This window comes from Leptodactylus fuscus, chromosome 2 (assembly GCF_031893055.1).
Source record: "Leptodactylus fuscus isolate aLepFus1 chromosome 2, aLepFus1.hap2, whole genome shotgun sequence".
NCBI lineage: Eukaryota > Metazoa > Chordata > Amphibia > Anura > Leptodactylidae > Leptodactylus > Leptodactylus fuscus.
This window is the reverse complement of record NC_134266.1, coordinates 269,698,720-269,706,241: the sequence shown is the minus strand read 5'-3', so window position 1 is coordinate 269,706,241 and position 7,522 is coordinate 269,698,720. Positions and strand designations below refer to the sequence as shown.

General features: G+C 43.8%; 1 protein-coding gene across 6 annotated transcripts in view; it reads right to left on the bottom strand.

Annotated features, from left to right (window-relative positions):
• TENM4 (teneurin transmembrane protein 4) overlaps positions 1–7,522 on the bottom strand; it is a 1,026,741-nt gene that overhangs the window by 467,451 nt on the left and 551,768 nt on the right. The window lies entirely within an intron of this gene.

Below are 7,522 nucleotides of genomic sequence, written 5' to 3'. Positions count from 1 at the left end.
TATTCCATAGAGGTAGTCAGTGCTCCTCCCTAGAGGTAGTCTGTGCTCCTATATAGAGATAGTCAGTGCTTTTCCATAGATATAGTCAGTGATATTCCATAGAGGTAGTCAGTGCTCCTCCCTAGAGGTAGTTAATGCCCCTCCCCAGAGGTATTCAGCGCCCCTCCCTGGAGGAACTGAATAGTCAGAAAAGAAGGGTGTCATGGTATCTAAAGTTCATAGAAATGGGGGTAACCAAACCAGGCCCTTCTGTCTTGTGTGTCACAGCCCGACACCACATTAGGAGACCCACTCCTCTATAGTCCCCCTCCTCTATATACTGTGTGATGAGGCCCTTGTAGACATTTGCATTGACATTGCTGATGCAGACATTACACATTTATGGTGATGCCGCTGACCAGGAGCTTTTTCCCTTCCTTTGGAAGCTATCTACGCAGACAGAGATTTTCTCTTCTATTTTCTGGCGTCCTGGGAGGCCGCCTCACGCTGCGATTCGACTTTTAAAGCTTATTTTCAATTGTATTTTCAATCTGGGTTTTCCGCTAAACTGGCGTGTTTGTGAGCGCTGATGGATTTATCTGGGTGGCTGGGACGGAGCCGATGCTTAAGCTAACCTCTGCATCCAACTGCTAGGAAAATTATAAATCTGAAGGAAGCAAAAGAGACCCCGGAGAAGCCGCCGAGCGTTAACTAGAGCACAGAATCTACCTCCGGGTTACACATAACCTCTGGATGGGGAAATGTAATTATCGGGTAATTAATAGGCGATGACCTGTAACAGGGATATACAGTCAATGCAACCTTCACAGGAAGATGGGAAATATAATGCAAAGACCTTGTCTCAAAATCATTCTTAAGTTAATGAGGTCGACTTCTTGAAAATCTCTGTACAGTTGTGTTATGGGCTTATTAGGAGGAGTGTATCTAAGCCTATCATGTGTGATACTGTCTGATGAACTGTTGTATCTAAGCCTATCATGTGTGATACTGTCTGCTAAACTGTTGTATCTAAGCAAATCATGTGTCAGGCGTATGTGGGCATGGCCAAGGTAGAAAAGGGAGTGGCTTAATAAACCTTGCCCAAAAGAGAGCGGGCACAATTAGTTCAAGCATGGGACTTACTGTCCTGTATTTTACCAACTTCAAAGCTGGTTCATATAATAATGTCTGTTGAGCTAGTGTATCTAATTGTAGGATACCATATGCCAAGTTCGTGTATCTAATCCTAACATGTGATACTTTCTGTTATAGGGAGTCCCTCTATCTGCAGGGCTGGGGTGATATGCTGGGTCTGGTGACACTAACCTATCTATCTGCAGGGCTGGGGTGATATGCTGGTTCTGGTGACAGTAACCTATCTATCTGCAGGGCTGGGGTGATATGCTGGTTCTGGTGACAGTAACCTATCTATCTGCAGGGCTGGGGTGATATGCTGGTTCTGGTGACAGTAACCTATCTATCTGCAAGGCTGGGGTGATATGCTGGGTCTGGTGAAAGTAACCTATCTATCTGCAGGGCTGGGGTGATATGCTGGGTCTGGTGAAAGTAACCTATCTATCTGCAGGGCTGGGGTGATATGCTGGGTCTGGTGACAGTAACCTATCTATCTGCAGGGCTGGGGTGATATGCTGGGTCTGGTGACACTAACCTATCTATCTGCAGGGCTGGGGTGATATACTGGGTCTGGTGACAGTAACCTATCTATCTGCAGGGCTGGGGTGATATGCTGGGTCTGGTGACACTAACCTATCTATCTGCAGGGCTGGGGTGATATACTGGGTCTGGTGACAGTAACCTATCTATCTGCAGGGCTGGGGTGATATGCTGGGTCTGGTGACACTAACCTATCTATTTGCATTGCTGGGGTGATATGCTGGGTCTGGTGACAGTAACCTATCTATCTGCAGGGCTGGGGTGATATGCTGGGTCTGGTGACACTAACCTATCTATCTGCAGGGCTGGGGTGATATGCTGGTTCTGGTGACAGTAACCTATCTATCTGCAGGGCTGGGGTGATATGCTGGTTCTGGTGACAGTAACCTATCTATCTGCAGGGCTGGGGTGATATGCTGGGTCTGGTGACAGTAACCTATCTATCTGCAGGGCTGGGGTGATATGCTGGGTCTGGTGACAGTAACCTATCTATCTGCAGGGCTGGGGTGATATGCTGGTTCTGGTGACAGTAACCTATCTATCTGCAGGGCTGGGGTGATATGCTGGGTCTGGTGACAGTAACCTATCTATCTGCAGGGCTGGGGTGGTCTTTAGGGTAGGCCCCCCAGAATCATTTGGAGGACCCAAGTAACTTCAGTCCATCTCTAGACCTGGGAATCAGGAAAGGGAGCTGCATACCGTTTCTTACCAGTGTGTACAGTTTGTTACTATCCTCCGTTTTCTCGGCCTTTAACCACATAACAGATCTGTCATCTGTCAAGAAATCCTCTGCCCTATTATTATAATGAGATGACTCTGTTGACCTTGTCCCAGTTTACACAGCAAAGCTGACAAGTGAACTACCGAGAACTGGAAATGTCACCTTATAGCGTGTGCTCCGGTGGCCAATGGGAATACGGGAATATTGTATGATAGAAACCTAGCGGAATTTCTCTGTTGCTCTGTATCTAAGCCCGTTATACGTGATACTGTGTCAGGGAAGAGACCAGCATTACATTATCAGACTATTAAAATGGACCCCGAGCTCCAGTTATTAGCGACGAAAATGGGAAAAAGTTATTAGCTCTGAATTATTTCACGGGATTAATATTCTGCCGCATTTCCATGTGTCAGGCTCTACACTGTACAGATAGGAAAGACGGCACACTGTAGGAAATTCTTTCCTTATTTTTAACTCCTCCTTAACCCCTTCACGTAGCAAACTTTCCGTTAAAAGCTGTAAGCCTGGGCAAAATCAAGCCTGAGTAAGGCGCCCCCTAGGACAAAACATCTTCCACTGCTTCCCCGGATGACCATTGGAGTGGCCTAGCACTGTATTGGATTCCATTAAGAAAGGAGATACTGAGGGAGGAGATAGCAGGGACTATGCTTCCTATGAAGACTATGTGATTGGGTGACTATTATAGTTGGCTGCCATAGTTACAACCAGTTCGGAACAAATCGGGTTTGTTAACAATTTTCCAAAATTTTCAGATTTGGGTGAATATGAATATTTTGGGGTTTACCAACTATGAATCATTATTATACTGTGCGGTTTCTTCAGGCCCCTGAGTATAATAGTGGGAGGCTTAGTGGAGGTGCATAATAAAACAAAATACTCGCCTCTCCTGAGCTCCATTGTGGCATTGACATCATTACGGAAGTCCAATCACAGATCTCCATGATGACTTGGGGGTCGGAAGAGGACACCAGAGTGATGGAGGATGCCCAGCAATGGTTAAAACCTCAAAACCAACAACGCGCACCTTTCCTGCACTCTGTTGGGGCATCCTTCATTGCTCCAGTGTTCTCTTCTGCAGATCACGTGGGAGCAGGGTCTAAGTCACCAAAAGCCCAAAAGACCTGGGGCCGGAAGGGGACACCAGAGTGATGGTGGATGCTGTGTGAAGCTCGGTGATGGTTATAACCTCAAAACCTACAACATGCACCTTTCCTGGGCCCCACTGGGGCATCCTCCATTGCTCCAATGTCCTCTTCTGGGGTCAAGAGGGGGGGGGCAGGCCTAAAGTCACCACCAATGCCCAATTACTGGACTAGAATTGACAGAATTGACTAGAAGAAGACACCAAAGCAACGGGTGGGAGTCCCAGAAGTTGGACCCCCACTGCCATGTGTTGTACTTGACTGTATTCAGCATACGCATTGATGGCGGTAGTGCTCATGCTTGATCCCTGTTCTCATGATCAGTGAAGATCCAACTTGTTGAATTGTCACCAAACCGGCACTGATCATCTATCCATTCAACTTCCGACAAATTTTTTTTCCCAAAAATCGCCACCATTGTAATCCAGTGCAATTGCCTAGATGTGCGGTGATATTACCAGGAGTACTGGAAAGCCGGGAATCTCTGACTTGGCGCTATAATAGTCGGCAACCAGAAACGGATATCAATAAGAAAAGTTAACGTGACCAAAGAGCCGTGACTACAGTCGCAGCCGAGCAGAACATGATCCTGTAGTCAGAGCTCTTGTGCCTTGAGTAATACTTTTTCCCAATCTGTTGATCTATTTGAAGCCATGGAAATCCATAAGTGACATAGGACTGCCGCCACACTTGCCTGCTCCCCAGTCTCTGATGTGTAGATGTGATCTGTGAACAGGGAGCCACGCTCGCTCCTGAATGCATGGGCTCAGCCAAGCGTTTGAGGGCTCTGAAGAGAGCTATACGGTTACAGATAAGCAAGACGACACCTTTCTCCAACGTGGTGAGCCTCCATTGTCCAAAAAACAACAAAAAAACCCATATGGACCATACAATTGTTACATAAAAAAATAACGTGTAACAAATCATTATTGTATGTCGACATATCTCAATGTTCTGTGACGTAATATCAGAGAATTTGATTTAATTCTGATGCCATCGTTGTATCTTCTAAAGATACGGCCTGTACCTGGAAAAGTAGAATATAGAAGAAAGTCCTGTAGACTGAGAGCTATCTGGAGGGCAGCAAATGTTTTAATGCCGCCCTGGATGTGCTCAGATAGAATATCTTGTAAGATAAGTTATGTATAGACTTAGAACCAACTTAACAAGTATCTTCTAGAAACACCTGGGAATGTAGAAAACAGAACAAAGATGTGAAGTTCTGTAGCCTGAGAGCTAACAGGAAAGAAGCAAATACTTTAATGCTGCCATGGATGTGATAAGATTGAATATAATGTGATGTATAGATTTCGAGCCAACATTGACAACCTCCTATAAACATGGCCGTGTACCCGAAAATGTAGAAGAGAGAACGTACATCTTGTAACCTGAGAGCTAACTGGAAAGCAGCAAATATTACAATGCTGGCCTGGATGGAACTCATGGATAATGTGAGCTAAATGATACTTATTAGAAAATTTAGATCTATTTAGGTAAGAACAAGTAGCCCCTAGAAACATATATTATACTAGGTAAAGCATAGATGAGAGATTGGAGGTTGTAGCCTGAGAGCTAACTGGAAAACAGCAAATATTTTATTGTAAGATAAGCAATGTATAGATTTAGAACCAAAATTAGGACTCAACATGGCCCCCTATAGACATGGAATGTACCTGGAAATATAGAAGAAAGATGGAAATTTCTGTAGCCTGAGAGCTAACAGGAAATCAGCAAATACTTGAATACTAGCCTGGATGTGCTTAGACAGAATATAATGTAATCTATAGATTTGGAGCCAACATTGACATCCCCTATAAACATGACATGTACGTGAAAATGTACTAGAGAGAAAGTATAACCTGAGAGCTAACAGGAAAGCAGCAAATATAAGAATGCTGTCCTGGATGGGACTCATGGATAATGTGAGTTAATTTATATTTGTTAGAAATTTAGAGCTATTTAGATAAGAACAAGTAGCCCCTAGAAACATATAAGATAGAATATACAACATAGGATGAGATGAGAGATTGGAGGTTGTAGCCTGAGAGCTAACTGGAAAACAGCAAATATTTTATTGTAAGATAAGCAATGTATAGATTTAGAACCAACATTAGGACTCAACATGGCCCCCTATAGACATGGAATGTACCTGGAAATACAGAAGAAAGATGGAAGGTTCTGTAGCCTGAGAGCTAACAGGAAAGCAGCAAATACTTCAATACTAGCCTGCATATGCATAGACAGAAGAAAATGTAATGTATAGATGTGGAGCCAACATTGACATCCCCTATGAACATGACATGTATGGGAAAATGTACTAGAGAGAAAGCACAACCTGAGAGCTAACAGGAAAGCAGCAAATGTTTTAATGTAAGATAAGCAATGTATAGACTTAGAGCCAACATTAGGACTGAACAAGTAGCACTTAGAGACATAGCATATACCTGAAAATGAAGGAAACAGAAAAGAGATAGGAAGTCGGGTAGCCTGAGAGCTAACAGGAGGGCAGCAAATATATAAATGCTGTCTCGGATGCCATTATACAGAATATAATGTAAGGTATGTGATAGTTATCATTCATTTCGAGCTAACTTTAGGACTGAACGTGTCGCCCCATCAGCTTAGCTTAGAGATCCTAAAACATAAAGTATAGATGAGAGATGGGAGGTTGTGTAGCCTGAGAGCTAACTGGAAAGCAGCAAATACTTGAATGTGAATAGACAGAATAAAGTGTAAAATAAGCAATGTATAGAATTAGTGCCAACATGTGGGCCGAACAAGAACCTGGAAATATACAATGTAGCAGTGGGAAGTCCTGCCGCCTGAGCGTTAACTGGAAAGCAGCAAATATTTGAATGCTGCTTTGGTTGTGAGTAAAGAATCCAATGCACGATATGAAATGTCTAAATTTAGGGCCAACATCAGGGCTGAGGATATACCCGCGTGCATCTGAGAATATAGAAGAGAGATGGGAAGTCCTGAGAGCTAACAGAAAAGCAGCAACTATATGAATGCTGGACTGGATGGGACTCAAGTGACAAGTAATGTATACATTTATAGTCAGGATATTCCTGGCGCCTGGTTATCTGCTCATATGCAAATACAAGTTACAACAAAACTGAAAATTGTTACAATAGTCCTTCCTTGTTTTTGCAAAGGACTTAACAATTAGGCTCTAACAATGAATATGTTGCTATTTGGCATGGGTTTCTCAATCCTCCCGGCAGGAGGACCTTTCCCCGAGCTCCTTAAAATGATAAGCAGCCGCCTACCCAATGTCTCCTGGCATCAATATAATGGTGTCCAGCCCCCCGTGCGACTCCTTGGCATGAAGTCTCCAGGATTTTAGATTCTCGGCAATAGTTAAATGAGAAAATGAGTGAATGTGAAATTAACATTCGTTTAACTTCTCCTGGAGGAATATATTAGCAGTTTCCCCGGGAGCGGAGAAGAGGTGATAAATTATAGTCTCTAAAACACAAGACAAGAATTTCTTAGTTGCTTCTCTGACACTTGTGGCGGAAATAAGGATTTATATTTTAGGACATTCGAGGTAAGTAAGAACTAGCCTCATTTACATCATTGTTAAAGGGGGTTTCCGGGGTCAGGATATTGGGGGTCTATCCTTAAGATCAGATCGGTGAGCTACAATTCTTGGCTTCTCTGACAACCAACTGTTTGAGTTCATTGTTTACAGAGATGGGCAAACCAGATTCATCCTGAATTTTTCAAACATCTCAGGCTCTACCTAGACTCAAAATTTTGGGGGTTCGTCACTCACAAAACACTATTATATTAGGGTATAGTAAGTGGAGGCCCCGGAGAGGTGAGAAAACATAACAAATGATTAGACTCATCTTGCCTCACTTCTAATGTTGTTTGGTGGTCCCCCGACATCCTCATGTGACCTCTGATGTCCCGCGCCATGGAGTAACCACTGAGGACTGTTTTTGGGAGCGTGTGGCACCAGCCATAGGCCGGAAGA